This window comes from Python bivittatus, unplaced genomic scaffold, assembly GCF_059951505.1.
Source record: "Python bivittatus isolate LINGU-HERP-01145 unplaced genomic scaffold, Pbiv_v1 ctg000070_np1212, whole genome shotgun sequence".
Classification (NCBI taxonomy): domain Eukaryota; kingdom Metazoa; phylum Chordata; class Lepidosauria; order Squamata; family Pythonidae; genus Python; species Python bivittatus.
The window spans coordinates 30,475,817-30,501,723 of NW_028277034.1; positions in this window are offsets into that span (position 1 = coordinate 30,475,817).

The window sequence follows — 25,907 nt, forward strand, 5'->3', positions numbered from 1 at the left end:
TACTTAATTAGATGCTATTCATACATTTATTTTACTTTAGATGAGAATTAAACACCATTCTTTTAATTGTTCAATCAAATAATATTGGAAAACATTTAGGGTGAACCATAATAATTAAACTAAAATATCACTGTAAAGCAATACATCTATAATGAGATGCAACAAAAGCAGATAAAAATAGATTTTACAACATTACTTACTTGGCAAGTCAAGAGCTTGCTGGGATAAAAATGTCTTCACAAACTAATTTTATAGTGGCAACTTTCTTGGAAGCATGATGGCATGATTATTTTATTTCTAAAACTGTAATGTTTGCACAATATAGTAAACTTTTTTTCATGGATATATTGGTAATTTTATGTTTAACATTACATCCATGAGTTTCAGATTGATGTCTTTCCCTTCCTTTCACCTTGTAAGAAGACTGAAACATTTGTTCCCATTTTTAAATGAACTCGAGTTTATGTTATACAGTATCCTGGTTGGTTTAAAGTATGGCTTTGTTCCTGCTTTGTACATTTAATCACCTTTTAAACTAAGAATAGGCAATCTAGGGACTTCCACTTTTCATGACCAACTAGCAGACATTATCATGACCAACTAGCAGACATTATCAAAAGGACCATTATTCAGCAGATTTGGGGTTTGGAATGGATTACAGAGAGGAGTATTTCACCTCTTAGAGGCCTTATATTGCTACTTTCTCACTTATTTGGCCATTTTTATTGGAAAATCACAATACTATAAAATGTGGCCATTTTGACTTCAAATTTTAGCAACATGATTTAGTTATTTTGGGGTTGTTGGATGTATTTACAATTGGAAAGGAAGCATTTCATATCCCTGAAGCCTTGTACAGTACATCCATTCACATCCTTTTTTTTATTTATTTATTTAAAGATGTCCCATCAAAATTTGGCAATGCAATCTTGGGCTTCTTTGGAGATGTAAATGGGATGTTAGAGCTCATATGTGTCCCATGAACAAAGGTTACCCATTCCTGGTTGAAACTAGATAAAAATACATTTGAACTTCTGATGTACTCTTTGTACATGTGGTAACATTGCTGAAAATCCCAGTATGTGTCCATTGCAAATACGAAAATAAATCATTTGCATTAACATGCCAAACAAGAAAACAAAACCCCATGAGTATTATTGATGAGAACTCTGAACAATGTGTTCTTTCTTTATGCATTTGCTAAACTAAGCAGAATATCATATAGTCCATTCTTGCTTCTAAAGATTGATTTTAGCAGACTCTGAAGAATAATTAGTCCACTAGATGGCAATAATATACAGGGAAGCCTGCTTTGGTGTGTACATCCTTTGTATTTCTCTCCAAACCTCAACAATGTTAGCGGATTGGTACTTAAGCCAAAATGATAGATTTTAAATTGAAACCATTGTAGTACTCCCTCCTTGTCTTGATTTATTTTGACTAATATACAAACACATTCCTATAGAAAAACTCATCATCCAGTGATGACTGGTTATCAGCTTAAAGTGGGAGAGGGAGGTTGTAAAATATTCATATGGTAAATCCGAGGAAATATTAGTATTACTTGAATATTCCCCAAGAAAGCCCAGCATATTGTTTCTCCTCCTGGGCTTGATCCCCCTGAAGCTAAAACTAAACAAAAAAAAAGAAAAAAGAAAAAAGAAAACAGAACATTTGATGACTACCAAGATTTTAGGATGAAATAATTACTACTATGAAAATCCCTGTATTATGAGATTCATGTATTATGGTCTTTGTACAAAGTATGAGACTATTTTAATATCTGCACAAACAACAAATTAGGTTTCTTTAGATATTTTAGTTTTGCCCAAGACCAGGGTTGTACAGATAAAACATTACAAACACAACAACAAACAACAAAATGCAAAAATAAAATGGTAAAAGTTAAAATATCGCAGCTGAATTTGAATGAATCCCATAGATCAATTTTTATATTGTCTGTGATACAATTTGTTTCTAAGTGTGCCTGGTCCAAGAAACAAATCTGCCATCCTAAAAATAATATCTAGATTTGAATCAAATAAAGTGGAGTGACATAAAATGTGTCTGATCTAACCAGGTAATTATTTAATAGAGATGTTAATGGTAGATGATGGGAATCCTTATACAAGGAGCAATGCAATAAAATGTGTGCCACTGACTTGACAGATCCAAAAGGAGCATTGCCATTTTGCAAATCTCCTGTGGATAATTTCAGGAGGTAAGAATTTAGAGAGGCTAGTAAAATGCAGGACAGTACTTTGGAGTCTTTTCAATAAAGAAAGAAGCCATGGCATAGATTTCCAATGGCACAGCCTCAGGCAAGTGTATTAAAATCATTTTGTTTATTGGTATCACCACAAGATAGTACCATTAAGCCAGACACTCCTTATTAGCAGAATGTCTTAATATGCAAACTTAATCTAGTTAATCAAAAATATGGTGAAACCATACTTGAGTCAGACATTTAAAAAGTTAAAGAATCCCCAACAGATCAAACCAGGGTTTTATAGTACTAACACAAAATGATGAAGTGATATTTATGATTCTAAGCATATCATTAACAAACTTTATTGGCTCCCCCCGGTGTTAGGCAAAGAAGCTTAGTGTTCTGCTAATATATGTGCACCGTGAATGGCTCATTCTACATTTTTTAGCATTCTACATAGAAATAAACCACAGTTTGCCCTTTGTAATCCCTAGAGTCAATCAAAAGTAAAAGAATGAAATATAAATCATAGTCCTGGATCAGACTTTAAAAAGACTTGGTACCATCAGTGGCATCCACCACACACCAAAATGGAAATAAACAAACAAACAAACAAACAAACAAATAAATAAATAAAGTCATCATGCAAATGCTACATTGAAAAAGTTGATGTGCTTTCTGCTGGATAACTGTTTAAAAATTTAAGCTGTTGTTAACTACCAAATTAATAAACATGATGGCTGGATTGTGTGGTGATGGTGGAATCAATTTCTGTTTTGGTTTTAGTTGCCTCATTAAGCAATATGAATATGAACATCATCATCATTATCATCATCATCATTGCTATTACTATTACTATTATCTTATTGCTTGGAACTGAGTTTGCATTTTGAGAAACCAAAGGACCATTTGAGATTGCCTGACCTAAAAACTGAAACCAATGTCTGTATATCACTCTTTGGTTAAACAAGGATTTTCTTTTGAAAGATTTCAGTTTAAATTTTGAAGGTTCCTTCTAATCTAGCCACATAGGACCAATATTAGGTATAAATTACATAGGTTACATTAATCAGTTGGGTATAGAAAAGGGATACAGACAACACAAACTCTCTGTTGCCACTTAGTGATTTTCTGGATTTTTGCAACTCACATCTGATAACCTTGCTAATCATTGCCAGTTACTGATATCACCAATTGTTCCCTAGTGAAAAATAAGTCTAGTTGAGACTTAAGATTATGAGCTGCTATAATATCTCCAGCCTAGCCAAATTATTCACAATAATTTGTTCACTGATATATCCAGGATAACTAAGTGGATCAGTCTCCCATTAAACATATCCTGGTTAAAATCAACCATTAATTTAACAAGGGGTTATTTTTTCCTGCAAATTTATGGCTGTCTAATGTGGCTGAAAAAAATCAGACAACCATTAGTGTTATATATTTCTGTATCTTTTTTGCTGCCATCTCAGTGGCTGTATGTATTTTTGGAGCTCATATCTGGTAGTCAAACCAAACTTCAGCCTAGATTAGGCTGAAGGATCTTCCCCAAGACTATCTGCATTTGACAGGCCTCCTACTCCAGAACTTTGCTAAATACATAAGGGACTAAATACAGGTTCAATAATAAATACATTTCTTTGTGACTGCTTTTCATGTTTTCATATCTGGTATGAATTAAGCTTCATGGTGCTACTGTGAAAGAAAAATAGATAGCTGGAGAGAAACAAGTTGGGATTTCTTCCATCTTATCCTAGTGCTGAACCCCAAGAGAAAGAGAGAGAGATTCCAAATTTAAATTGGAATCTAGGCAGCCAAAGTTGTAATAACAAGTGCTCAAAAGTTCTGGAAGGGGCCCCAGTAGTGAAATCCACTAGCTTAACTGGTTACTGAATCAACCTGAATACATTGAACCACAAGCTAACTAAATAGGATAGACTTGTACAACACATTAAGACAACCCTGAAAAGTTATTAGAAATTAATCTTCACACACCACGTGAATGGATTTGCTGAATCTTTGCCTGATCTTTTAAAGCATGTTCGTATTTCAGGCTATAATATCTAGGCTGAAAAAAAGGTGACGAGAGCAAAAAGATACAGAAAACTATCTGTGGATAGGCATCCAACAATCTTGTTAAGATAATCCAGTTTCTCCTGGAGAGAATGGGCTGGAGAAGCACCTACAAGGCTTCTGTGAAGACTACTCCAAACATCTGTCAGATAAAATTGTTTGGATTTGCTCTGAGTTGGACTCCAACTTACAGGTCCCTTGGAAGTGACTAGGGCAAGGTGTAATGTAATTCACTGAAATGAGTTTGAATCTGTTAGTACTGAGGAAGTGGACAGGGTCCTCAGGGCTCTAAGTATGGCCACTTATGTATTATATACAAGTTCTTCCAGGTTGGTTAAGACTTCCCAGAAAATGTGTGGTTGGATCCAGGCAGTGGTAAATGCATCCATAAGGAAGGGAATGGTTCCTCAGGTACTTAAAAAAGTAGCAGTCTCTTCCCTCCTCAAGAAGCCCTAGATTCAATTTTCATACAGTATCCAATTTTTTAGGGAAGGTTGAAAATGTGGTTGGTTTACAGCTCCAAACAGCCCTAGAGGATAATGGATAATCCAGACCATTTTCAGTCAAGATTCAGCCTGAGATATAGCACTGAGAAGGCACTTGAAGATGGCCTTTGGACTGGGATGGGGTAGTGCATCCTTCTTAGTCCTCCTTGATCTCTCAGTGGCTTTTGATACCATTAATCATAGTATTCTTCTGGACCTGCTTTGAAGAGTGGAATATATAGTACTTCTTCTTCCTACAGGGCTCAATCCAGTCTGTGTTGGTAGGGTGGAAGAAATGTGGCCTGAAAGCTCTTCTTTGGGGGGCTATCTTCATTCCTATTTAACATCTACATGAAACCTCTGGGTAAGATCATTCTTCAGTATGGAATCAGGTTATCATTGTATGCTAATGATACTCAACTACATGTCTGCAGCCTAAGCTGACCAAATGATGCTGTCAAGGTTCTTTTCCAGTATTTGGAGACTGTGGCGTTCTGGATGGGGAAGAACAGGCTTTGGCTCAATCCAAGCAAGACTGAGTTGTGGTGGGTTTGGGGATTTTCCCCAGTTCCGGGTCCAAACCTCAAGATAAACTTGTCCAGAATGAACAGTTTCTGAATGTTTGTACTATGGTTGGCCTTGATTAAGCATGATGGCCTGGATTTAAGTTTGTTATTCTTTTGTTATGTTGTTGTGTTATTCATTTTTTTGTTCTGGTTTTGCCTTGCTTTAGTTCCTTTGTTTTTGTTTTTTTTGATTCTATCCAGTTGTAAGCTGCCTAGAGTTGCTTTTGCAAGTTGGGCAGCTATGTCAATCAATCAATCAATCAATCAATCAATCAATCAATCAATCAAATAAACACTTTAATATTTTGATGCTATCTGGCAGTCATGAAGTTTTGCATCCTAAATATGATAGCCCTAATGCGAACCAGTAACTGTGTGGTTTAGGGCACTGTATCTAAAACTTTCATAAACTACAACAGCTTAAATCCAGGCCATCATGCTTAAAATAACCTCACTGGAACCTGCTACATAAGTAAATCACAGCTAACTAAACTCCTTACTGATTTTAGGAATCTGTTCTTAGCATGAATATTTCTGATTCCAGTTCAGACTTGCTGTGTGATTTTATGATTTTTATTTTTGTTTGAGTGTCCTGGAAAATTAAATCCATTCAGCCATCAGCAACGGCCATTGAGAAAAATGACACATAGCTCTGAATGAATGTACCTATGATGAATATCTGATTGGTGACTTATTCATTATGTGCTCCTGCATTGGATTCTAGATGCATATTTGCAACTTTATTTGAATGTGATTTGTGGTTTCATGTGTGACTTGTAGGGTACTTTCTGCACTGTTCTGATTTCAGAGCATCAGCTGCAAGCTTTGGGGCAAATGAGTTCTTCTGATTTTCTTTCTGTGTCTTTTTCACAGTAAATCCTGGGCCAGAAGTGTACAAGGTTAGGCAAGCTTTTAGAACAAAGGAAAAGTGTGTGTGTTGGTAGTAATATCTTAGTCTGGTTCTTTACATATTTGGTTGCTGCTGTTATATGTTTGTCATTCATTAAATAAGAGGAGGCAACACAGAGACCAAAAAGGAAGGCAAACGTTTCATATTAGAAGGATACGTGCATGAATTTCTCATTGCAGGCCTGGATCCAAAAAGCTTATTAGGATCATGCAACCAGCTTGTGCTTCCCCCAGTGGAATGTTGTCTTCTCTTTTTTCCCCCTTCACTCAGTCTGTACTGAAAACAACATTTAACACTTTACTAAGTTCAATGGTCATTTGACTTGCAGTACTGGGAGATGTTATTCAACAAAATTACAGAAGTAGTTTCAGAATTCTGTGAATCTTGCCCACTGTGAGCAGCAAATCAGTTCCAATTCACATGAAAGATCAAAACGAATTGGCAGTAATGATCACATATATACATTAGCATGCTGTGAGGTCATATTGCAGGAAAGAACATCCATTACTGGTGCTTTTTCCTTTTATGCTGACAATCTGAATGAGTTGTAGTGCACAGTCACCTATATTTTTGGTGCTTATTCCTTCCATTGTACTGTATGCTGCTAAAATTGTCTCTTTGTAGAATTGAGGTTTACTGTATGAAGTTTGGTGTAATATGTAAGGATATGCAAATGCTTCTAATTTGGTCCATGTTAATGCTGCTGCAAAAGAACAATGGCAGGGAGGTGCTTACAGTATCTCCATCTCCTACTTGAGAGCACCCCAGAGGCATGGTCATTTATAATATTTTGTTCCATCAGTGGGACAAATTCAGAATTCAGAATACTTTAATGGCCAAGTATAAATATATACAAGGAATTTATCTTCAGTGAAAAAAGCAAAAAGCAAGAGCAACAGTGCATTTGGATAACAACAGAAAGAAGGAATGATAATAAGCAGTAACGCTACACAATAGAATAACACTACAAAGATAGAATATTAAAAATAAATATTTATTATTGAATGCACAGAATGTTTATATGCAACTTTTTAAGCAGAAATATCTGTAATATTTACTCTTGGAAATGCAAACATTATGAATATATAATCAATAGGCATATTTTATTGCTAATAGCGATATTGATCAGCAGGTTCACTTTACAATCGGCAAAAGAACGCAGACAGAATCATTCCCTTGGCTAAAATGTTATATACAGTATGCCATGCAAGAGTCTACAATCTATTTAAATGGTGAATTGGATTTTAGATTCTTGAAATTTATAGTGGGATATAGTAGATATCTTATGAATCAATGGACAGATATTCCTAGCTTTGTGTCAGATAGTGGCTATAATATTGAAACAGTAGTTCTGGATATTTTTATGCCTATTTCCAGCTAAATAATGGATCCTTGACTGCCTTTTTAGCAGATTATTATTTTTCTCATTCATACAAGAGAATGAGGACTTTGATGAAAACATCTGGAAGCTGCAATTTCAGGAAATACTGGCAGTTCTAAGCCATATATGTATAACTGCATTTCTTGCCTTATTTATAACATTTGTTCCCTATTTTAATTAAATCTATTTAATTGGGTTTCATAGTGCAATGAAAAAATAGGATAAGCATCTCTAAAAATTTCACACAACTAGTCCCAAAAGTTAGCAAAAAGTCATTGATACTCTGGATTCATTTAGAAGCATTTTACCATATATACCATTAGCTACAAGTTTTCCTCCATCTGTATTTTAACAATAATTAGACACAGGGTGAATAACTTCTGAATGCCATACATTCAAGAGTAGGCAGGGCCAGTACAAAAAATAGAAAGAGCCAGAATGAAGGTAATTTAATTTAAATATAATTGCAGCTAAATTAAATTGATTACATAGAAATAATATAATTTCTCTCAAGGAATTGATTTGCCCTCTTGGTTATATGAAAAATTGTAAGTTTTGAGCAACTTTTAGAGGTGCTCTGGGATTTTTGCCCTAGGATGTGACATTGCATGCAGCTCTGGGACCTCAATTTGTACACTTCTGATTTAGGCCATTGTGGATGAAGACTTCTCCTTTCTTGCCAGCAAAATGCACATGCCCAGCCCTTTTGCTGTCTTCAGATGAAAAAAGCCACACTGTTATTATGAATAAATCTACCTGTGGTTTTCAAATGAAGTTAATATTTTCATTAATAAAAGTTCAGATAGAGTTGAATCAGAACATGGCATTTTTGTGTAAACATTTCTGCGCAACTGGGAAAATAATTTTAAATTGACTCTCCTTCTACATATGCATATTATAGTTAATAACGCATAACTATGTAAAGTTGAATGGTGTGAGTGTTGACAGGTTTTATTATAGTTCTAGTTCTTTATTATGAAATAAGCATCTGCTTTTCTGTTACTGCTGGATCTTCAGGCAAAAGAAGTTTAAAGCTACTGGAGGTGGTGGTGGCATATAACTATTCCTTTATAATTCAATTTTTATTATCCTCCATACATAGTGTGGAGACAGGCTAGGTGTCAATTGTTTATTGACCAGGCACTTTTCCATAATTTCCATCACTGAAAAGGATGCCTGACTAGAAGCTTCAGCCTCCATGAATCTTGTTTCAAGGATCTACATTCATGAAATGCATGAAGAGACTATCTAACAATTCTGTATCTTTCAAAAAATACTGAGAAAAGCAAAAAGAATACTAGTAATGCCTAGTGATCTTATGCTCTATAACATTTCTTTCTTGCCAGAAACTTCGGAAGTTGTCAGCAAGATTGAGAAAGCCAGAGTTACAGAATTTCCTTTCCTAAAAACATTTGACTTCAAAAAGCATTGATCCCATTGAACATTCAATTGTTTTTTATAATAAGTGTGAAACATATATAATGAACTTACTAGAAGGGTAACTCAAAGATGTACAACCTATGTCCCAAGGCTAAAGGTTGCCAAACAAAAAACCACCAAAAGTAGTTACCAAATTGTAACTTTTAAAATAACATAATAAGAAAATAAGTATATACTTGACTAGAGTTTCTCACATTAGCTATAGTAATTAATTACATTCTTAATTACATTTAAGAATCAATGAAATAGAATCAAATTTGTTTTGGCTTTTAGCATGCCATTTAAAGGTTGGGTTAGATTTGATTGATTGATTGATTGATTGATTATTTGCTGTCAAGTCAATTTGGACTCCTAGCGACCACATAGATTTTCTCCATGATGATCTATCCCTAACCTGCTCTTTCAAGTCTCCCAACTGTGCACTCATCACCTCTGTAACTGAGTCCATCCTTGCTGCTGGTCATCCTCTTTTTCTCTTTCCTTCCACCTTCCCCAGCATTAGAGCTTTTTCTAGGGAGCTGGGTCTTTGCATAATATGTCCAAAGTAGGATAATTTGAGCCTGGTCATTTGTGCCTCAAGTGAGAACTCTGGTTTGATTTGTTTGATGATCCATTGGTTTGTTTTCTTGGCTGCCCATGGTATTCTCAGGAGTCTACTCCAACACCAAAGTTCAAAAATGTCAATACTCTTCCTATCCTGCTTCTTTAAAGTCCAACTTTCACTTCTATACAGTGTCACAGGGAATACCATTGCCTGCACACTTCTGATCTTTGTAGGTATAGACACATCATGGCATTTGAATATCTTTTCCAAAGCCTTCATGGCTGCTCTACCAAGTGCTAGTCTGTGGTGTATTTTTTGACTGCTTATCAGTGAAAAGACCTGTCTTCTCACATGATCATAAAAAGGCAGTTAGAAAGAAGATAACACATCTCAAATATTCGTGAGGATCTATTGGTTATAAATGGAAAATAATTCAATTGCTGGAATTTTTGTAACCATTCTTCTTAAGAAGTCCTGCTAAAGAGACTGCGTGAGAATTGTGCTTGGAAAAATCACTTTCAGCTTTAGGCACTTGCTTGACTTGCTTGACTCCAGATCTACTACCCCTAAATAATTGACTCTGCTTTAGGAATGATCATTTTGCCTTTAATGCCAGTTGGGTGCGTTTTGGATTTCATTCACAAAAGAAATTTGTCCTGAAAGACTGATATCTTATCTGAGACATCTTTTAAGTCCCATGCAAAGTATCAGCTGTATAGGCAATCATCCTCATCCTCATCAACAAAAAAGAAAATGGGCTTATTTTATACATTATCTGGAATGTTTAATGGATAACCTCAGTTTCTTTGTCATAGAAAGCTTACTGAAAATGGATTGGCAGAGAGAGCAGGAGACAGAAGCACTTTTATTAACCATGACTTGAGAGTCTTTAGAAGACCAACTAAACCTCAGAATCCCAGTGCTAAATGCATCAGTTCCAATTATTTTTGTAGCTTAATTAGTTGGTAAGAGCTGGTTGTCATGTACATAAGAATGCATTATCACCTTTATTCTTGCTTTTGAACCTGATGTAATGCATGAGGGGACAATGAGACCATATATCCTTGCTCCAGCACCACCATTCTCTGCCTCTTCTGACAAACAGTCTTCCTGTCTATGTATTGGCTCAAGTTCAAAAGATGGGAATGCGCTTTATATATACTGTATAAACTTGCTGTATGTTTGAGAATCTTGATCACAAGGGTACCTTAAGACAGTGAGAAGGGAATCTGCCCGTTGAATTACATTTCCATTTACTACATTTTTCCAATGTAGTGGTGTGAAAATAATTATTGCAATCCCATTTGCTTTTCATGTAATTAAGAATGTTATTCTCTTAATCACATGACAGCATACTAAGAATATATCATGGTGAACTGAATATGTGAATAAGCAACCACAGATCTACATAACAGGTAGGGTCTTCATTTTATCTGTCATCTCCTCAAATTCAGTACTTTTTAACTGAAACAGTTTATAGTTTTACCATAAAAACATATTTTTCTAGCTAAGCTAGTCATTTTCTTTAATTTCCTGGAAAAAAATGTCAGGTCAAAAATAATTTGTCCTTCCTTATAAATATGACAAATATTCTTTACTGTTGAGTACTCAGGATGTAGGATTAATCCAATTTCTCTCCTTAAATATCAACAATATCTAATGCTTCACAATAAATAAATCTTTAAGGCAATGAAGACTACATAAAAAGTAAATTGAATAATAATGAACATCTTTCTACTCAATTCTCACTCACTGTTTTGCAATCCATTAGCAGGTGCATAACCATTATGTACTGCTATTTCAACAAAGTGTTGTGTCCAGGAGATGACAAGCTTTACCTCTTAAAATCCTCTTAATATAGCTATTAGCATTTATGACACACATCACTCATGTCTACAGCATATCTGTAATGTAAACAACATTTATGAACTCATTTCTAAAAAATAATCAGACATTGGTCAGCATTGGACATGGAGTTTTAAAGTGTCAGTCACACAGGATTATTAAATTGTCCCACACCCAAGATAAACTCTTATTTGCTGTATATTTTTATACTTCTGTATAACATTGTTTGCAACTGTTATGTATATTCAGATTTCATGAATATGATTCAGAAAATATGTCCCTTGATTATTCTATCATAAAAATATTTCCACAACTCCATAAGATACTATTCTACTCCTAAGAAAATATAAATTCTGTAAAAACTTCTTAATGTTCATCCTTGTTTTGTTATGTTTGAGAGCATTATGCCTTTCTTTTTGTGACTTAATTGTGCTTATTCACTGGTCAAATAAAACTGTCAAATAAGGCTTGTATGTGTGAATGAGAGACAGACTGTAGCACTTCTGATCATGTCAAGTACAAGACAGATGTTTAATTATTCAAGGCATTTTTAAGGAGGAAACAATGGAGACTATTGTCTCCACACAAGGGGGCCCTCCCATCCAAAGCATGGAATATTTTCCAGTCAAGGTAGCAAAATTTGTTAAAATATAAGCTCAAGTTTTATTAGGTATTTTGTTTTCCTCATGTACTCCTCCTTACTGTGCTATTGACTTAAATAGGCAAAAATAGCACAAGTAATTACATTGACATAACATACAGAGAAAAGAAAATGGAATGGTGGAGACAGATCCATCACCTAATTTGTCACAATGTGTTTAATTTAAATCTAATTAATTTCAAGAAACTACCTTATTTACAATAATAGTTTCAACATATCATTGAGGTAATTCAGATAGAGCATGGCCATAAATCAACATCAATTAGGTAATTATATTAATTCACAGCATTTCCCCAGACAGAATTGGTGCTCAATTTGGGGGTCCTTCTTGGCTTGTGGTTCCTGCTTGAGGAGCAGGTGACAGCTGTGGCTAGGGGAAGAGCTTTGCACAAAATCATCTTGTGAACCAGTGCACCCACTCCTGGATCAGGACAGCTTGCTCACAGTCACTCATGCCTTAGTCACTTCCCAACTGGATTACTACAATGTGCTCTATATGGGAAAGTCTTTGAAGATGATCTGGATTACAACTGGTCCAAAATGCAGTGGTCCAAACAGTTCTGGGTACTCCATGATATGCCCACATAACACCACTGTTGCGTGAGGTACACGGCCTCCTTCCTGAAGTCCAGAGGGTACTTTCCCTCTTAGCCTTTTAGAAGACCATCAAAACCTAGCTCTTCCCAGCACTGAGCCCAACAATGTTTAGTCACAAAGTTGGGGCTAGGGGATATTGTTGTTGTTGTTGTTTTGTTTTGAGAGAGAGAGAGAGAGGGACAAAAATGCTAAAAAAATATTGTCAGTTTCCAAAGTCATTGGCTAGACTGGAAACACAATACTGATCTAAATAAATATTGGTTGGGCTTAGCCAACCAGCCAATCAAACACTATATTCTTAGATATGTAATTTGAAAAGTCTGACTGACTCCTGGGTCTGTGTTTATATAGCCTTGTTTACAGTGACAATATTTATGCTTTATATAAACAGTGCTTGGCATAAACCTATTTGCCTTCCAATGGAACGTGCAATGATATTTTAAAATGAAGGAAACATTTCTGCAACAAACTGAGCAGCTTTTTTCTTAGTGGCATTCCTTGCCTCAGAGGGAAGGTAATGAAAAAGAAATAATTGCAAATTATCAGGTTCCCCAACCCCCTTCCATTTTCTTGCCAACCTTGTTATAGTCATTATAGAAAAATAGAAATAGCAGAAGCAAACCCACAAATTTTAAGAAATTGAATCCTGAAATCTTCTTTTAGATGAAAAGCAGTGCTCACAGCAAAAGCATCTGCCAACATGTTTGAAAATACAAATGTTTTTGAATGTCAAGGGACTTTCCCCCCTATATTTTAGTGTGATAGGCTAGTAAATGTGGACACATTTTCTTACTCTTTTACAGGCCAGTGTTAAAATGAAAACACAGCGAGGATATTCATTTCCTAACTAAAACTGAAAAAACAATAATTGAGTGTTAACTCTGCAGAGATCATTTGGGTTAAAATAAATGGGCAAATAAATAAAAGGATTAGTGTTGTTAATGTCTGTTACTGTTTCTTCAACCAAGGACAAAGTATGAATGATATGTTCCAAAAGCATATTGAAGATAAAGAGGCATAAAGTCATAATGATGGGAGTTTTTAATTACCACAACATCTGTTGGGAGACAAAATCTGTAAAACATGACAGGAGATTTTTGACTAGTCTTGCTGACAGCTTCTTACTTCATAGCCTGGAGGAAGGATCAAAACAGTCAAATATCCTTGCCTTGGTAATCATCAATAGGAACGATTTAAGTGAAGAAGCGGAAGGAACTTTGGGAGAAACTAAATACGTAATACTGGGGTTTTTGATTTTAAGGGAACCAAAACTCAGCATAATCAAACATGTATCTTGAAATAAAAGTAAGAGACTTCAGTAAAACTCAGAATGTTGGAAAGTAGACAGGAGAAGATTATAGGAAAAGGAGCTGTGGAATGAATTAGCAAAATCAGCTAGGAGAAAAAATGAAGGACAAAGCTTACTGAAGATGTGAAAACAAAAGAAGGCACATACAGGAAATGGAAGAAATACAGGCAGATAGCTCAAGACTGCAGACCTGTCAGGAAGCAGAAGCTGAAAATGAGCTGGGTTAGTGTAGAATAACAAAAATGGGCCTATATATATATATATATATATATATACATACATACATACATACACACACACACACACACATATATATGTGTGTGTGTGTGTATGCATGTATGTATGTGTGTGTATATATACATACACACACACACACATCATTACATGTGATGTACATATATTTAAAACAAAAGGAAAGGATAGAATCAGCTGCTCAGTGATAACCAAATGCTCAAAGGTAACACAGAGAAGATAGCACTACTCAACTGTTTTGGTAATGTCCAAAGCAAAACATCCAAAAAATGTACATACCACCAGAGAATTTCAAGACAGGGCTGTATTAAATTCTGAGATTTCTAGAAACATGGTCAGGGAATATATATTTTTTTACTTTAAATCTTCAGAGCCAGATGAATTGTATCCTGCAGCACTGAAAGAGCTAGCTAATAGTATGGCCAAACCTTGATTTGTTATCTTTGAGAAATTCTGGAGAACTGGTGAAATGCCAGATGACTGGAGGAAAGCAAATATTGTCCCTATGTTCACAGACTGGAAAAAGGAAGATCCATTAAACTACAGACCAGTCAGACTGACTTCAGTATGTGGGAAAATTCTAAAGCAGATAATAAATAAATTGACCTCTAAACACCTTAAAACCAATGTAGTAATTGACTACAGTCAATAAGGCCAGTACACCAGTGGAACTTTACGTTCTTAAGCAGGCTGCACACAGTGATCCATTGCTTGAAACTAGCAAATATAAAATTTTAGTTTTAAAGCTCTTATACACTGCCGCAGTAACAAGGCCAGACACTATTGCGTCTGTCCGAATCCTGTGTAGGAAGGTGAGTGTACAAACCAAAGGGGATTGGATTGGAATCCAGAAGCTGGGTAAGCGCTTCAAGGATACAGCACATTTAACTCTAACTGTTAGCAAACTGCAATCACTAATGAATGGGCTACATCGCCATAAAGTGGGCAGAAGGCAGGACAAAGTTTATGGAATTGTGGATCCCTGTATGAGACAGTAAGAAGGGAAGTTGGAAACATGACCTCAGTGGCATTGACTTTTCAGCACTTTACAGCCTACTGGCCACAAGCAGCAGTGGGTGACGATAGAAAGCTGGGGATGTACTCTGTGTGTCCTCTTTGTCTTCCACCATGCCTGCTCTTTTTCTCTGAGATTGATAATCTTAGTGTCTTCTTTTTGCCTTTGATTGCACATGCATGGAGTTTTTGCTCACTGACTTACTGCCTGATAGGCTGTACCTAGCTAGGTGCTAGACTTTGCCAATTGCTTAAATAAATAATCTTTAAGTTGTAAATCTGCTTCATTCATCCTTGCACAGGCTAGATTTACACTTTAAGAATGCTCTCCCACACATGGCTTTTTCTAACAAATTAATTCTTTGAATGGGTATAATAAAAGTTGCTTTTCAATGACCATTTGAGTAACTGTAATATATTATCCAAATTACAGTTTTGAACTAAGAGTCTTAAGTTATGGAAAATGTATTAAACACCTAATATTAAAAATTTCACTGATACGCTGACAATTTCTGACTGCTCCTTAAAATTATATGGTCTAGTAATGTATAAACTAGAAAAGAACTTCGGATTTGGCAGCAAACAGGAGATTGCCCACACTGCATTTATTATGTTTTTTTTCAACCGTCAAAGGTAAATCCTTTGTGGATCAGTGGATTTATTACTTCCCCAAATGGGAGTGCTCTATAAGTGTCCTCATTTGATATAATACAATAACTTGTCTGCATGCTATCTTGAAGTCCAACCCTTCTTAGCCTATGAAAAGCATAAATAATACACCTGCAGAAGGAAAGAAATAAAAAGCACCATGTGGCAGTTCCTATGCTTATGGCTTTGTTTCTCAGCCAGCAGGCAGGCAGGCAGGGAGGCAGGAAGAAGCTATTCAGTGCACAGAATCTAAATAGGCCAGGAAACACCAAAAAACCCAGTAACTATTATACCTCTTACATTGGTAAACTAAATATAGATTAGGCATCATGTCCATTAATTGACATGTTTTTCCTTCATGACTGATTTCCCAGTCTTTCCTGGGAACTGACCAAGGACACCAAACAATACAAGCCACCATCGAGTTTCCTGTCTGTAGGTAATGCTGCAGTCATATTGGATTAGCAGTTAACAGTAATGAAATTGGAAACAGACTGTCCCTGGCTTTGCACAAACTCTTAAAAAAACATGAATATTTAAACCCAGAAAGTGTGATTCCAATACAAACAATATAAAATCATATACAGTGCATATTTAACTGCATGCAAGGTCTTACAAACATCTTAAATGACATTGCCAGATGGTCAATACTAATGTGGTTTCAGCATTCAAATGTGTAGACTATGGAGTGAAATTATGACTTACTTATATGATTGATAGATTATCATATCCCCCTCCACTTTCTCTTCCTTTTGATATTCCCTTAGGCTGGAATTTCACATAATTGGTGATAAAGGCTATCTCTCTTACCATCAGTATTTGGACATAACAGCAAAATGCTATAAACATAGGTAGGTAAATGGCTTTCCAAGGTTTCAAACTCTCCCACCTTACCTAAAGATGCTGTTGAATATATAGCATGATCTACTGTTGTTCTAAGTTTGTTCTGTTGTTGTTAGTGATAAACATAATGTCTTAAAAAGTATTAACAATTCAATGCTAGATAGAACAACAATGTGATACTCTTTAAGACATACGTTCTGAAGATGGTATTAAAATTACTGTTTATTTAAGAAAACTATGCACTGTCAGAACCCTCGCAATCAATCACTCATATGAACTTTTCTTTGAACCTGCATGGGTTTCAATGGGAGTTGCTTTCATTGGGAACTGAGTACCACGGTTCTTGATCCATTTGGACTCTAGGCACTAAATGGACCTAGATCTGCTACTGACATATTAGACACTGAAGCATTGCAGAAAGTCCTGATGAACATAGCTGGATGCACTTCTATGCAGACATGTATAGCATCTTGCTGTAAGGTTAGAATGAAATCCAATATTATGTACTGCAAGGAAATGAACAAATTAAAAGGAGTTAATTATCCTATTGATGTAAGTCATTCCATTGGTGGGAGGCATTTGTTGGCTATAGCCCAATTATTTATCTGAAATCACACCACAATTCATACCTTCCAATTCCACCATTCATATTGTGGAATCTGCTATCGTTCTTTGCTTTCCTTCCACAACTCTTTCCCCAAACACTGATATTTTTGTTTTTTTAAAAAAATCTATGCCTCTCACTAGTAGACACAGAGAGCAACACACACATCTAATTTCAGAGTTTTAAAGGCTTTTCTATTCTTTTTGTTAGCATCACACCTATGAGAAAATGTTCACTATATTATTCCACATTATAGACAGAAAAACAAGCAAAGTTATGGAAAAAACAGTTTTGATCTTTCAATCATGACTGCCATCTTGACTTTTTTACCATATCCTGTGGACACCTCTGGACTGGAGCTCAGCTGGCAATAACAGTCAGGTATTCATAAAGGAAATCCTAGTTTGCCTTTTAGTTTAGTTTTTGTTTTAAAAAGCTGAAACATAGAGTCAATAGCTGAAACATAGAAATGTTGTTATTGTATATAATATGCTGGTGAATAGTAACATTCTCCAGTCTGTCTTAGAAATATCATAATGATATTAATGAAAAATTAAAGAAAAAGAGGCATAGGTATTTCACATGTAGCCTACGTTCCTCTTCCTTTCACATTTCCCACCATGTCTGGAATAGAACAAAAGTTACATTAACTTTGGTAGACAAATCAATCAATCAATCTGTTTCTATCCACATCCTAGGTGAAGGAATTACATGAAGGATGATATTCTTAAGGACTGGGTGAAACAAATCATGGGAACTGCCACATCTTCTTACTGTCATACTTCACCTTATAATAGACTGAAAGATCATTGTTACTCTCAAGATCACTTACTGTAAATCTATAATCTTTGCTGACCATTTCAAAAAGGAAAAATGGTCCAAATGAATGAAGGCAGTGTGAAAAGGAATCCTAAATGCAAATAATATAACAAGTAGTACTATTTCGTGCAAGGATTGTAATAGCACTTTTTAGGTTTTTTTCCTTCTTCCTGATAGTGTATTATTATTTTTGTGTTTTTTTCCTTTTTTTTTTGTTATTAATTAAAAAGCAATAAAAATTTATAAAAAATGCAAGGATTATTATTAATTTACTTTAGATTCCTCCTTTTCATACAGGTATAATACTCTGGACCTTTGGTCACACACGCATGCATATGTACATGTATCGACATATACCTGGCTGACATATCATGTGTAATTAGGATCTTGAATCTGGGGTCATGTTGCACCATGGAAAGGTGATATTGAAAGTTTAAACAAAAGAATAATTAATAACAAAACACTGACTAAGACTTGGATCAAAGGATTCTGTTTTCACTGTGATTTACAAGAGATGTATTTTATTGAATACTTTGAAAAAAGTACAAGTACATACTGATAAATAAATCAGGGATTTACATATCTACTGTATTATTTTGTTCTTTCTCTTTCCTTGTACTTGTTTACATCTTTTCTTCATAGTACTGAAATAAACAAATAGTTATATTAATGTGCAAGTTTGTTATAGAATATAAATACTGATAATATTAATAGCATTTAATTTTGGTCAGCAGTTTGTATGTGATGCTTTGCAAACAAAGTGATTAGAATTGGTTTGAACACCTTTAATTCAATACTTTCACAGTATCATAAAAAGGGCCAGAAACAAAGAGGCAATATAAGTCCATCTCCTTTGATCTTTGTTTTCAGAAGGCTGAAATAGAATGGTATAGCCAGGTTGACTCATTGCCATCATACTTCCAACATATCCAATTGAGTTACCTTAGCATTTGGATAAAATTTATTTATTTATATATATATATATATATATATATATATATATATATACACACACACACAGATACACACACACACACACAGATACATATATATATATATATATATATATATATATATATATATATATATATATGAATTTTAATTACAATGGTAAAAACTAATACAAACAAAACTCAAAAAAAGAGAAAATAATAGAAAGAAAAAATAAAAAGTGCAGGAAAAAAGAAAAAAGTAAAGAAGAAAAAGAAAAGAGAATATAATTAAAAAAAATAAAAGAAATATATAAAGAAGTGACTTCCAACTTTCATCACAGGTATAAACAAATTTAATAACTCTTCACCCCTTATAGAGTTAAACAGATATCTCTTCAACCCATATTCCATCCCTTATCTATAAGCAAATCCATAAAACATCAACTTTTCAATCCTGGTATCAGTAAAAAGTCCATAAAGGGTTTCCAAAATATTGAAAAAAAAAGTCTTACTTTAACCTTGATAAAATAAACCAACCTTATATTCCTTCCTTTTACTTCCTATAGTCTTAATCTTTAATGCAATCAAATATTGTCATAGGATTTGATTTTTCTTCAATTTTTTTTTATCCCATTACACAGATTTCTTCAAGGCTTTAAGAAGCCTCTTTTGTAGATCCAATAAGAAAACATTTTCCAGGTCATTCTCTTGGTTTATAATTTCTATTTCCCTTTTAATTTTTAAAACTTCAGCCAGTTTCTTTTGTATAACCAGTAAAGTGTCCTTTTCCAAATAATTCCTTGGCCTGTCATTAGTACTTTCACATTCTGTACTTTCTCTGTTTTGTTAGATAAAGTTTATTCCACAACTGTCATTCCCTCCTTAATATCTTTCAGACATAGTCTATCTATAGAAGCAGACATCATTACTGATGGTGTTGATATTGTAGTTACTAACTTCTGGCTCCATTTTTCAAAGATCTCCTTTAATATTTTTAATATTATAATATTTTGTGTCATTTTGTAAGTTCCAGTATTAACTGATATCAAGAAGAGGCCTCTATTTTTTTTTTCTTCTGCTTAGAATCTTTAGTCCCCTCTAGTCTCCAGTTTCTAAAATTATCATTTATCTTTGTTATGGCTTACATTAGCCAGGAGAGCCAAAATAAGTCTGTTTCCCACTAGAGGTTGTTTATTTTTATAGTTAATTCCAAAATCTTATATTAAAAGTCAATATTCTAAATTTATCTGGACCTTTAATACATGTATACCTTTCTTAGATTAAAATCTTATTTAGATTTTTGCTGTTTATTTCAAATTCTTTAAGTTCTTAAGCTTGTAATTAATTTTTCTTTTGTTCAGGGTTGAAGATAAATTTACCCAGAGAAGACTTTTCAAAGCTGTCATTCTGAAGGTCTCTAATAGCTTTAGAATAGTTAATAGGGAATTTTCAAAATTGATTAGAAAGTGAGGTTTGTGATCTTAGTGTTCTTTAAAAGGCTCCACAGCAGTTGCAAGCAAGATGGCTAATCCTTTATCCCCTGGAGCTCAGGCCTGAGGGAAACTGCTGTCCTGTGGATTCCTTGTGAGAAGCAGCCATCTGGAGTACATGTGGGCAATCTCCCATCCTCTCCTTATCTGGAGAGGTTCCAGGGGACTGGTCTACTCATCAGTTCCTTGGTCTTTGCTCTGGTCATCAGCTCTGCTTTTGCAGAGCCATCTTCAGTTCGCCATACCTCCCCCAGAAGCTGATAACATTTTCCTATAGAATGAGCATGTGGAAAAAAGTAATAGTCTGACATTCACTGCTTTGGCTTTCACATGATCATAATTATTTTTATTATTTTTTCCCCATTGGTATTTATAGGTTATATTTTATCTGTACCATTCGAAGTCACCTAAACTGAAATGAATTAGAATTTCATTATTACTGATGTCAGTTAATGTTAGAATTGACAATGAAGATATTGGATAGTTTCTGCCTTTTAGGAACAACCTTCAACAGTAAAGGAGCAAGCAGTCAAGAAATACACTGCAGACTAGCACTTGGTAGAAGCCTTGGTAAAGATATTCAAATGCCGTGATGTGTCTATACCTACAAAGATCAGAAATGTGCAGGCAATGGTATTCCCTGTGACACTGTATAGAAGTGAAAGTTGGACTTTAAAGAAGCAGGATAGGAAGAGTATTGATACCTTTGAACTTTGGTGTTAGAGAAGACTCCTAAGAATACCGTGGGCAGCCAAGAAAACAAACCAATGGATCATCAAACACATCAAACCAGACTTCTCACTTGAGGCACAAATGAGCAGGCTCAAATTATTCCATTTTGGACACATTATGAGAATACCCTAGAATACTACAATCTAGGGATAGATTGCCATGGAGAAAATCTACCGATGTGGTCACTGGGAGTTGAAAACTACTTGATGGCACATAATCAATAATATATTTTTTAAAAAAACTGAAATGGTATATACATCTTACAAATAAAATAAAATAAAATAAATAATGTTCAGATAAAGCTGAAACATATACAGCTTGCATGTGAATAGGCACGCTTCAGAAGTTAAAAATAACATATGGATCTTCACCAAAATCTGCTCATTTCATGTGTATCAAATCAGATTAGACATTTATCATAAAATCTTAAGTTTGTAGTGCTTCTGTTTTACAATTCTGATGGTGAAGAGATTGGTGTAAGGTCCAGGAAATGTAATGCAACCACCCTTCTGCATGACTAACCCTAAGGAAATTACATGTGGCTGCAACTGCCATGCTGAAGGAAACCTAAAGGTGTGAAATTTGACTCACCAAGACAAATGCTGCAGCTTTTGCTGGCACTAGCTTTACTGTACTAGGGGTCACTGTAGACATTAACCTTCTGTCAAACAATTATTGTAGTTGCCGGAGGGAATTTCTCATTTGTTTAAAACTACAGTGAACATTAAGAAAACATGTATAATAAAGATAAAGTCAGTTTAGCTATTTGTACTGGATAAAGGACTGTTAGTTATAAATATTTGCATTACATTCAATGTGAAGTAAAGAGGGGGTCAGTTGGGACTAATTCTGGTTAAATAGGAAATAATTCCCAGCATCTGAGAACATGCTTCAGAAGACAAGATATTTTCCTACTTGAACGGGAAATGACTTCTGAGCAATTTGAGCTACATCAGACTCTTTTCAAAAATGGAAAAATGGAATCTGAACCGAAGCTTATATTGGTGCACAAGCCAAAATTCCCCCAAATTTAGATGCAATAAACAATAGCATCCTCTGAAAGAATCAGGGCTGCCATCAGATTCACAGTAAGAGCATGCTGACATTTTAGATTTTTATGCAGTCGGCAGAACTATAGACAGCTAAATAGGAAGAAACACCAGTCAGCATTTAATTGCTGAAAACTGAATTCTGAGCAAACAAAAACCTAAAGTTCATGAACATTAAGTCACTTCCCTGGAGCGTACTTGATTCTGAAATTTAAGAAATATAAACCTATTAAATAATTTAATCCTTTGGCAAAAGTTCATCATGTCACACTTTAGGATCAACTGTACAGTTTTGCATGTAGGTACAAAAAATAAACACACCACAGATGAGAGTGGGCAGGCTTAGGACTGATTTGTCTTAAGTCAGGATAAATCTGGGGAACTATATTCAGTACTGGGTATTTCATTTCAAGAAAGACATTTACAAAACTACATGGGCGAGTTTTGACTGAAGTAAAGTTAATTAATCACAGGCATTAATTCTTAAGTGCTAATGATTTGAAATGATGATTTTTCTTTTTTTCCAAGTTGTAGGAAGTAACACATGGCCTCCTATGCTGTTAAAGTTACTGGAGCAGGGCAGAGTATTTAGGAGATTGTATTGTTCCAGTGAATGCCTCACCTTTTCTAAATTGATTTAATGATCTGGATATACTATCATGGGTCCAAATCAATGGTTTAGACAAGTTTGTCAACTCTTGGTCCAATAGCAAAAAGAAAGCAAAAAGATCTAAAGCAAAAAGGAGCTTTCTGTTCAGCTCAACTGCCTGAGTCAGTATGATTTAGCCATTCAGAAAACAGTTACATTTTCATGCAGATTTAATTGAAATGTTAGGGAGCAGAGATAGACTAGTGGTACTGGTGATGTGACATGTTTCATCCTTGGGGAGACCCAAGGGAAAACTTCAGGTTCTTTCTTAAACTATAAAAGTTACTAGCCTGCATCTTTGGTTTTGCCTTTGCTGACTTGGAGACAAACAGATCCAGGAACAGAAATTAGAAGACATATGTCTTAGGACATATTAAACAGTGTATGTTACAACCATCCTGTAAGGGTGCTGGATTCTAACCTCACTTTCTTTTTCTGTATTTACACAGGGAGAAAGAAATAGGGTGTTATGGATTAAGGCAATATTTTCTTTGGGAGCATGCACTAAATCATGTTTGCTTTTTGTCTTTCTTCGTATGAATCATTATGCTAAAATCTGTTCATGAGAGTTGCTCTGCAAAATTTTAACTTACACTTTCTTCAATGACCTTTACTCTAAACATCCAATTTCCCAAAGGAAAAAATAGAATACATCCAAACCTTGTCTGGCAAGGGACTCATTATCGGTCACTCCATAAGACATTAGATTACTATGCCAGTCAATAAAATGTCACAAGTAATTCTGGAAAACTAAAGCAAAAATTAATTGAAAGGCCCAATCAGTATGACTAACACAAAACTGCATCTGTTTCTAATACAACATGAATACTCCAATTTATATTATATTGCACACAACAAAATGCAGTCTCTTAAGTATACTGACCTGTTTCTGCTATTACATATGATACTACCTTTTTGAGGGGCCGCATCATGCATTTTAATCAGTATTGAAAATGATTAAGGTTTAAGACTGAATTGCAATTGCATGAGCACTTTAGCATGTGAACATAAGTTTGGAAAGAAATATAATAGTTAAAGATATAAATGTGATGCTTATTGCTAAAATAGGAATCTGGTATTTTCTGAAGAGCTTTGGCGCTCAGCAAAGAAGATAATCTAACGTAAATGGAAAGAAACATATTTTCATATTAATGAATGGATTAAGGTTTAAGAGTCATTGGGAGTCAACTGGCTCACAAATTAATATTTAATAAATTTAATAAATAAATAAATAATGTTTTTTACTGTTGAAAACTCTTTATATGTTAAAATGAAAAGATGAAACAATATGTTTCCATGTAGTTTCCAATTAATTCTAGATGGATACAAAATGGATATTATATGGATCCCCTTCCTTCCTTCCTTCCTTCCTTCCTTCCTTCCTTCCTTCCTTCCTTCCTTCCTTCCTTCCTTCCTTCCTTCCTTCCTTCCTTCCTTCTCTTGTTTAATTTATTTCAATAAACTGCCAATGTAAGTAGGTTCTTTCTCCCTGTATAACAATTACTGTATATTTTCTGTTAGCTTGTAGTTGTTTGTGTTTCATGATAAAATAATTTTTAAAAAAGAATGAATTGGTGTAATCTAGATTGCTATAGTCATATATGAAAGTAGGAATCCATGGGTTGGTGATAATTACATGTTATGTTCCAGTGAGTGATGATAATGAAAGAACCAAAGTTAACTTTTGAGGAAATTGTGCAATGTTCTGAATGAATGCAATTTAGTCGTAAACATTATTGTATTAAGTGATATGTCTGGATAGGTGGGAAAAGATGAATGAGTACAAAACAGTAATTGGGACATTTGGAAATGCAGAAATGAATGAGAATGGTGATTGGTCTGTTCAGAATATATATGATATTAAACATAATGAGGTATACATGATTGATTTGCTTGTTTATAATAACTATTGATCACTGAAATAATATAAGGGTAATGAGAGGTTCAGAATGTGGAACAGGCTATATTTTGTATACTATCAAGGGTGGATGTTGGGGATAATGACATAGAAGAAAAAGAAACAATTGAAAAAATGGAATGAAAACAGAACAACTGCAGGAAGAGAAAGCACAAGTATTATATCAAAAATTATTGGACAATAATCTTCCATCAGAATGAGTACAAAGTAGATCTAAGGAAAGAAGTTGAGGGACAGAATAAAGAGACAGTAACCAAAGTTTTTTTACTCTGTTCCACATCCTCTTTCCTTAGATCTACTTTGCACTCATTCTAATGGAAAATTACAAGTATGTAATGAAAGTATGTGAGTTACATTAATGGAAAGTATGAAAAAGGATGCTTGATGAAATGAATGGATGAGAAAAAAATGCATACAAGAAAAATTGCTGCAAAATGAGATTGAGAGAAAGATATTATATAATATATACAGAAAGAAAAGTTAGTTGCAGAGAATGTAGTCTAAAAGCAATTAATATGAAAAGACATTGAGAAAATGATGTTGGTAGAAATTGGATGGTGAGAGCTAAACCAAGGGGGGGGGTCCAAGGTATGTCAAGTGAGTCAGTTACCCTTGAGGTGGATTGCCTTGTTGCATGTACTTTGTACACAAGTGATGTTGCATTATTAGCTGAAAGCTGCAAGGGGGAGAAGCTGGTTATGAACCACCATAAATATAAAATCCAGGTATTTTATAACAACACTAAAATCCATAGATGTCACATAACACATCAACCCATGGAGTAAATGGAAAGTTTCAAATCCATTATGTTCATAGGATATGTCACATGAGTTTCTGCTACTTAGGACTAGGCAAGAGTAAGGAGGCCACTAGTTAACAGATTTTGTTGTTGTTGTTTAGTTGTTAAGTCGTGTCCGACTCTTCGTGACCCCATGAA